Source organism: Austrofundulus limnaeus, unplaced genomic scaffold, assembly GCF_001266775.1.
Source record: "Austrofundulus limnaeus strain Quisiro unplaced genomic scaffold, Austrofundulus_limnaeus-1.0 Scaffold34, whole genome shotgun sequence".
In the NCBI taxonomy this organism is placed as follows: Eukaryota; Metazoa; Chordata; class Actinopteri; order Cyprinodontiformes; family Rivulidae; genus Austrofundulus; species Austrofundulus limnaeus.
This window is the reverse complement of record NW_013952436.1, coordinates 544596-553059: the sequence shown is the minus strand read 5'-3', so window position 1 is coordinate 553059 and position 8464 is coordinate 544596. Positions and strand designations below refer to the sequence as shown.

Here is an 8464-nt window from a genome sequence, read left to right as displayed (position 1 = left end):
GATTAATTGAATATTAGATTCAGTTTTGTATTTTATACTTTCTGATCATTTCAGTCTGTAAGGTTGAAGCTGACAAAGCATATTAAAACACGTATTTCTTATAAAGCCATAGTTTGCAGTTATGTAATTTTCTTTACTTGTAGAAATACAGTAAACGCACCGTTGCTACAGGGGCTATAGAGTTTGACGACAACAGTAAAAGAAAACATAAAATAGAAATAACCACATAAATAAAAATAATGAAAACGGAACAAAATCAGTACAAAAATAGACATCAAAATAAAATGTAAAATCCATCAAAATACATGCAAAAATAAGAAAAATCTAAAATCATTTGAATAGTACATTACAAAATCAACAGCTTGATTTTTAATCTATTTTTATGCACAAAAAGAGATGTTGAAGGTTCCACAAGCTTGGAGTAGAGCTGCTGCTCGTCTACACGTGTCAACCCCTTCGGAYGTTTACCTGTGTCTTGACCCTCAAAAATCCATAAAAAAAAAATTTAAATCTGTAGTATTCTCACTCAATACAATGTGGGGGTGGGAGGACAAGCAGACTGCCAGCTGCAGAGATAAATGTGTCTACAACAGACGAGAAGCAGAGATGGAGGATGAGGAAGTGGAAAACCTATTTCCTTACAGCCTGCTGGCTTTGAGAAATACATTTGAAGCAAAATTGGTGAAAAAATAATCCGTATTTGCCTTTATGCAAAATGTGAGAAAATGTGTATAATTTACAGACACCATACAACTTGACATGTGTCTCTGTGAAAAGTAGTCCACTGAGGTGATTGAATGTTTGATTACGACGCGTCCTTCTGGATGTTTTCTTGGCCCAGCGCACTGGGAGGAGATCCCAGAGTGGACCCAAAACTTTCTCAAGGGATTGTGTTGTGGAAACACCTTGGGAATCCCCCAGGAGGAGCTGAATGTCGCTGGGAAGAGGGATGTCTGGTTCTCCCTCTCAGACCTGTTGCCTCAGAGCCAGCATCACACTACAAGAAAATCAACCCGATTTTTGCCCTTCCGACAATCTTAAGGAAGTCCAGATTATCATGATGGCTCTAAAGATAATAACAGATATTCCCGCTGTGGGTGGTGAGTTAAGAGTGATCTAGTCAGCTCGGAAGGACGTCGGGACTGTGCCGACCTCAAATCGGGGATATTCAACGTTTGATTTTTTGGCCCGATATCACAGTGTGTGTAGTGTTCAGCCGAGCTCTCAGCCTGTTGAATGAGACGTGTAGCCAATCAGAAAGCGAGGTGATGTAAACAAAAACTGTCATGGCTCACCAGAAAGTCTGCTGGATGTCAAAAGTCCTATGGAATTGTTTTTCCTCTGGTAAAAATAGTCCACAAATGACCAGCATTGTTTCTTCCTTGTTGCAAATGTTTATTTACTCTGAACTCAAGTCTCTGGAGGTCACGTGAGATTTTTCCTCGGACATATGAATTCTCGCGAGATTTCAGGAAGTCTCGCGTGATTTAAAATCTGACATCTGAATGTTCATGAATGAAATATATTTTCGTGTGTGATGTGTTGTCTCTTGCCGTGTGGCTGTACACCACACACTGTAGGACCAAACCTGGTTCATCCATGATTTTTTATCCTCACGTGTGGGCTCTATCAGTCTTTGAAAATCGGCCGACTGGTTTAAAATCTTGTAGTGTGACTCAGCCTTAACCGAGTATGGTTTAGTAGTAGAAAAACACACAAAAAAAGTGTTAAGCTCCACATCAGTTTTGGTACAGCAAAGCTCGCCTTATTTCTAAAAGTTCAGATCAGTGACAGCTCAAATTAGTACTGTTTATTACTGCTTCTTTGCAAACATATAAAACACTCAAAGCTGCCAAAGATTAGGTCCGTTTCGCAAAATGAAAGCATTAGTGTTTGGGTGTTATTCTCAACAAAACTCTTATCCAAAATTTCCATTAACAGGCTTCATTAATGTGATTCTAACGATTACTTTGCTGCTTGTACTTAAAAAGGTTTTCTATATTTTAAACATTTCAGAATAGGTCAACTCAATTGGTACCTTTTACCAGTCAGCAGATGGAGTGTGTTCAGTTTTCATGGTGATGGATCAGTGGTTGTTTGACATCATCTTTGGTGGAGGACTGYGTGTCATAGTTGGACCATTATGGTTATGGTAAAAGAAAAAGTAAAATAGTTTACTTCAATCTTGCAACAATACCTGGCATGTTGCTTAAATCTAGCATTTATTGCTTTTTGTAAATTTTAAGACATTTGTACTATGTAAAATTAAAGCTTGACCTTTTAAAAATGTAACTGTGTAATAGTTACGTTTCAATCATTTTAGTATGACTTTGCAAACACATCTCTTGAGGTCTCTTAGGCTCACARATACCAAAAACCTAAACCAAATTTTATCCATGAGCTGCTTTACCACTTGAATAACCGTTATTAAAAACAGCAACATTTCATCATGCTAGCCTGGCTTTTTTTATTATTCATTGTGTAGTTGAACATCCAAAATTCAGTTGTGTTACTTCGTTGACACATTGCTTCACACATCTACTCCCAGATATTACTGATCAGTTACAAAGTTTTAAAATCCCTTAGCTGTGAAACAACCCCAGATCATCAGCCCACCACTACTGTGCTTAACAGTTAAGATGTGTGTTCATTAACTTTTTTTTGTTTATTTCAAAGCAAAAGCTGTCAGGACCAACAAAATAACCCAAGGCACAGGCAGATGTCAAAAATAAAAAAAGCACGAGGYTTTTAATAAAAAAAACTCAAGGAGGCTGAAAATACAGCAGAAACTCACTATGACTTGAAGAACAGGACACAACCAGGTAGACAGAACAATGATCTGACAATGAGACAGAGACCAGACTGAGCTTAACTACACAGAAAACTAATGAGGGAACAGAAAACACCTGGGGAGAAACACAAGGGTAATCAGCAGAGTGATGTGGGGCAGCTGAGCAGAGACACACAGGGGAACATAGAAACACTAGGAAAAACCAAGGCATAAAATGACAAACCATGACAAAACAACACAAATGTAAAGGAAAAATCTTAAGCTGTGTGATGTATTTGCCAAACGTGACTTTAGATGCCATTGGCTTTGTGTTTGTTTGGTGTTGAGAAGATAAAGTGTGGCAACATGTGGCCTAACTGATACACCAGCACACTCAAACATTTCACCAGAGACTCACATCAGTACTTCTGAAACACATATATACGTGCTCAAACATGGGGATATTCGTTCTGAGCACACACTATGGTGGATCAGAACGCAAGAGATTGAGTGGCATTAAAGGTTGTCCTGTGTAAATAGCTCCCCATCCACCCCGAATGCTTAAATAACCTTTATATCTGCCTGCACGCACACACACTCACACACACAGTGCATGTATACAACTAAGTCCACACATTCTCTTTCTCTGGGGTATTTTATGTATCTGCAGACATGTGCCTACTGGCTCTGGCTGCATGAGGAACAACAGAGAGAGGAGACTATAAAGAACGATATGGAAACAGTGATTGCAATGAATGGCGTGTAACCATGGAGAAAAGGACAAAAAACACAGAATGGAAACTGTGCACACTTGTACATGACCGAGATTTTCTTTTTTTCCCCCTCCCCTTTTTATTTCCTCTTCTGTGCCGTGCCTACAGACGGGTTTGAATGTAAAAGAACCGATAATCTGAAGTGTGACTGCTGAGGCAGAAAGAAAGGCTGCTATTGAATGCCTTTCCCAGTGTCGCGAGGCACAAGTCAGGGAGCAGCTCTGAAATTATACCAGAATGCAGATGGATGTATACCCACAAGGACCCAAACAACGTGAGCAAACACATACACAGAGAGAGAGAGAGAGTAGTGAGAACATCCAGCCTGCAAACACACACACACACACACACACACGCACACACACACACACACACACGCACACACACACACACACACACACGCACACACACACACACACACACACACACACACACACAAACAACACATGCATGTGCAAATAAATAGTGAATGAGGCTGCCAGGACAGAGACTCACCGTAGCTCAGCTCACAGCTCTTTGCCCTTGTGGCGGGACCTCGGCCTGTCACTCTGTGTTTTACTCCCCGTGCCGTCACTCCACTGTAAGCAGCCAACACAATTTTGGGTATTGAGGTGGTGGAGGAACTGTCCACCACTACTCATTTGGCCTTTTCAGAGCTTGACAGGAAGGACTGGAGGTAAAAATACATCGCTGCCTGTCCTGCCAAAACTGAAACTGGCTGGAGAGCTGCAGTGTGAAGGGAATGTACAGTCCTGTATATAGTGCTTGTTAATGGAAATGAGGTTGTCACTGTGGGCAAACATTGAGAAGCTCTCTGTTTGTTTGTTTTTTTCCCCCTCTGGATATCCATATGACACATTTGTGTATACCATATGGAAGTGTTTACAGTAAATATTAAGTACATGTCCATTAGAGTTAGATGGTATTCCTTTTTTAACCCTTCCTCAAATTCTACCTTAATATACAGCATTGCTGTCAGCCAACTTGTGATGTCGTATTACTTCTTGTAATTTAGCATATTTTAAAAGTTTCAAATTTTTTAACCTCACTTTCTTAAACATCGAGCAGACAAGTAATATGCTTCATTGCCAGTGCATCACAACTATAACATAAAATAGCATTGGTTTGAATTAAAATGTCATAATGTAACAAAATCAACTCATTACTTCTGAAAGTTTATTTAATGATTGATTGACTGATTTAGGTGGCTCACTCGTGTTATAACCTTACCAAGTCTGAGCAAACTTTCTGGCTGAAGATAAAATCTAAAGGTGTGCTTAGAGCTCGCAGAGACGGGAGGCAGGTGTTGTATTTCTGCCATCTTCATGGATTCCCAGCTTTCTTCAGGATCCAGTCAGCTCCGGTTCTGCTCATTCTTTCATTTTGTCTCTTGCTGACTCCCCCTGCACCAGTTTTTCATTGGAAAAGGCTACTCAGCRTTGCCTTTTCTGGGTCTACCTACCTACTTCCATCTTCTCGTCAGCCTCTAATGGCTAATGCACTATAGGTTGGGTGGACAATAGAAGCAGCAACATATTTTTATRAGTAATATCATTCAAGACAACTTTTGGATCACTCTAAATGAAAAGCTAAATGAATATGTAACATTTATATTCAGGCTTACTTAAAGAACACTGAGGAAACAGAGTAAATGCAATTCACACATGTAAATGGAATTTACTCAACTCGGTTTGGTGGAACCAGTTAACATAAGTTGGTGAAGTAATTTCAGCAATTTAACTATAGAGTGCATAAACAACTCCTTACATGAGTTCCAGTTTTATTTTAACCTGTAGCATGTAAGGAGGTGTTAAATTTTAAAGTAAATAAGTAAAATTGTAATTTGAAATAAAAGTAAAAGTTAGGATTTAAAAAAAATACAGATCCTCAAAAGCATTAGTTAAGTAGTTCAACAAAGTAAATGTACTTTGTAACACAGAAAATGTACATTGTTACTATGCACCTCCGCTTATGTTTAATGTAGCACATTTGACCCATATGCAATACAAGAGGCAAAACTCCTGGTGTAAACCTGGGGTGGAACTTGGCCAGTCCTCTATCGATGATCACCAGGACTCTGAGGCCTTGAAAATAAAAGTATGTGTAATGTTGCACAATATTGTAAGAAGTCATGTGATGTGTTAGCACTAGTAGTTTGTGTTAGGGACAGTTCTCAGCTACAACTACACCTGATTTTATTATAGTAACTCAGCAGAGACTGATTTATTACAGAACCTGYATATATATCATATTATAATCATATAACCATAATTTTGCCAAACTCTAGTATACTTTGTTCTTGACACTATCAATTTGTTATCACCAGTGGCTGAAATTAACTGTCACTTTTCAATCTCAAGTAAGACGAATGTCATCCTAATTTATCTTCACAAAGTTGGTAAATATCAGAGTAAATGTCACGAGCGGCATCAAATACCCAACAATCAAACACCTCACAAGGAACACAAATGTGTTTGGAACTGGAGGAAATGGGACTGTAGTCGTATCWTGATCCTCTGAACTTTATGTATATTTGATGGGACCTGCCAGATGTGGCCTCGGATGTGTAGATGGGTATGGCAGAGCGATATCGCTCCCACTGAGCTCGCAGAAATTAGATTTTATCTCAGGTTCAAAATCTAATACACAAGTGTTTATTTACTCACGGTTGCTGAGCATCGCGAGCCAATATGACCCTATGGAGGGGTGGTGGAGCTGCAAAAGCGGTGTGATGAAAACGCTTTGAGCAAACTCTTCTGAACGCTCAGAATGGGTTCAGACTGCAACAGGACAATAAAACTGGCAAAAAGTTACAGATAAACAAAATATAATGATGTCAGTTTTCCTGGCGTTGTTCTGATTGGTCAGTGGAAAGAGGAATGATGTCGTCTTTTTTTCCCCGCACAAACCTGAAGTGGTTTTTCTGATTTGTTCTGGTAGGAATGTTGGGAATTTTAATTCTGCTAAATCGCTGAAAGCCCTCATACTCAAAAGTGCCTATTTAAGATGAAATAGGGACTGAAATCTTCGCATGAGTCACCCAGTACATTCCGATGCTTGTGCCTCTCTCACAATGAATGCAAAGTCACAGTTAGCATGCAGAGCRCCATTTTCCTAAGCACAAAGCCTGCGCTTGTCTTGAATATTCCCTCAGGGACACTAGCACACACTGAGGAACTTAAAGAGTGTTATCATTTTTTTTTCTTTTTTTCCTGCTCTTTGGTTATCCTTCCATGACCTTCCCTTTTTCTTCTCCCTCGTCTTTTATGTGCAACAGTGTGAGATACATGATGGATGTTGGCAGCTCAGTTCATCCACACAACTGTTTGTCTTGCCAAGATGTGTCTCCTAGTTTGTAGACAAATGTGTAGTCAGCATGCTTTTGTTTCAAGGGAGGTGGGGGCACACATGAAGGGTCTCAAATTGATGAAGACTCCAGTCAACACATTTTAATCTCTGTTACTGAAGCACACATCTCAGCAAAACAGTATTTTCCAATCAAAGACAAAACAAAACATTTTATTGGATACCTCTGAACGCTGACTTCAGTGTTGCAGCACAAATAGCTCTTAATTCTTGAGAATTTCTAATTGATTTCTTTGAGTGGAGCCCGCTGCTGTCAGTGGAACTTTTCCGAGCCATTTTTACAACAGAACATGTCATAACCCAATTGTCTTAACGTCCACTTACAGTAAGTGGCTGTAGTGGCTAAAGCRTTTTCCACAGTAATTGACTCAATGGGACTTTACAGTATGAAACATGAGGCAGGGGGAGGGCACAGTACTCTCCAGGGACGGGCTGTTGTGACAGTGTTGTTATCTCTCCTCTGCGTGTTGATCTCAACACGTCTCATCTCAACACAACCAGATGCACACAAGTGCACTCGATAAATTCACACAAGCCACTGCTTTCCTCAAAGTGGGTAATTCTAAAGTCCGGTGAAAGGTTCACCTCCTGTCTCAAACCTGAGTTTTGTTCTTGATGTTCAAAGATGCACTTCAGATGTTTTGAAGTTTCCTGGAAAGGTTAGGACTAATTTATATCTTACCTATTTTATATTGCTTTCTGAATGACCTCATTTTAGGGAAATRGAGATTAATTATGATCATTTTGAAAAGCTTAGCTAGTCAGAGCGAGGCTAAGACCAAAATACATCTGCCATCTTAAAAAAGATTAGAAAAATTCTCTGCAGCTCTTGCCAACGAAATTTTTTAAACCTCTACATCACTGTTCATTTAGTATTACAGTTATTTACTAGAGATGGGCAGTGATTTTTGAATATCCAACATAAAAATGAGCAAATTCAGAAAAATTATGCAACCACCACAATGTTTTTTATTTATTTATTTCTTTAGTCCGGCACCTGGTAGTTACATTCTGAGTGCTTTACTAACTGTGCTTTTCCCGTCGGGATGTTTTTTTTTCCTTGAAAATACCAGCACCTCTTTCAACAGGGAAAAAAAAACAACTCTGAGCATTACAGCTTTTGATTTTTGTCGTAGATTATTTTAAAAGGATTATAAACTGGAAATGATGGTCAGAATAAGCGCATCCCCTCCAGTGAATCCATTGATCATTCCAACTGGGAAAAAGGAAAGGAATGTACTGTACATTAGTAGCAGCACATGTTTCTGTACCTGAATCCTCTGTTTTTTGTTTGTTTGTATGTTGTTTGTTTGTTTGTTTAGTTTTGGGTCAAAAAATCATATTTTCACCAGAAGCCCCAAATGTGCCAAAACTTAAAACAGCTGGGGGCTTAGGGGCAAATATTTCAACTGAAAAACATTATTACCAACAAATTCTCATATTTATTACTTACATAAAATAACATTAAAGCATTTGGTATCCATCCTTTTACTTTCCCCTGAGTTTGAGTATTTACACTGTCACTTATTTTACATTTCACATTTTTACTTAATTG

The 8464-nt window shown here is 39.0% G+C and overlaps 1 protein-coding gene across 2 annotated transcripts in view; it reads left to right on the top strand.

Moving 5' to 3' along the window:
• nlgn3a (neuroligin 3a) overlaps positions 1 to 8464 on the top strand; it is a 222240-nt gene that overhangs the window by 173567 nt on the left and 40209 nt on the right. The window lies entirely within an intron of this gene.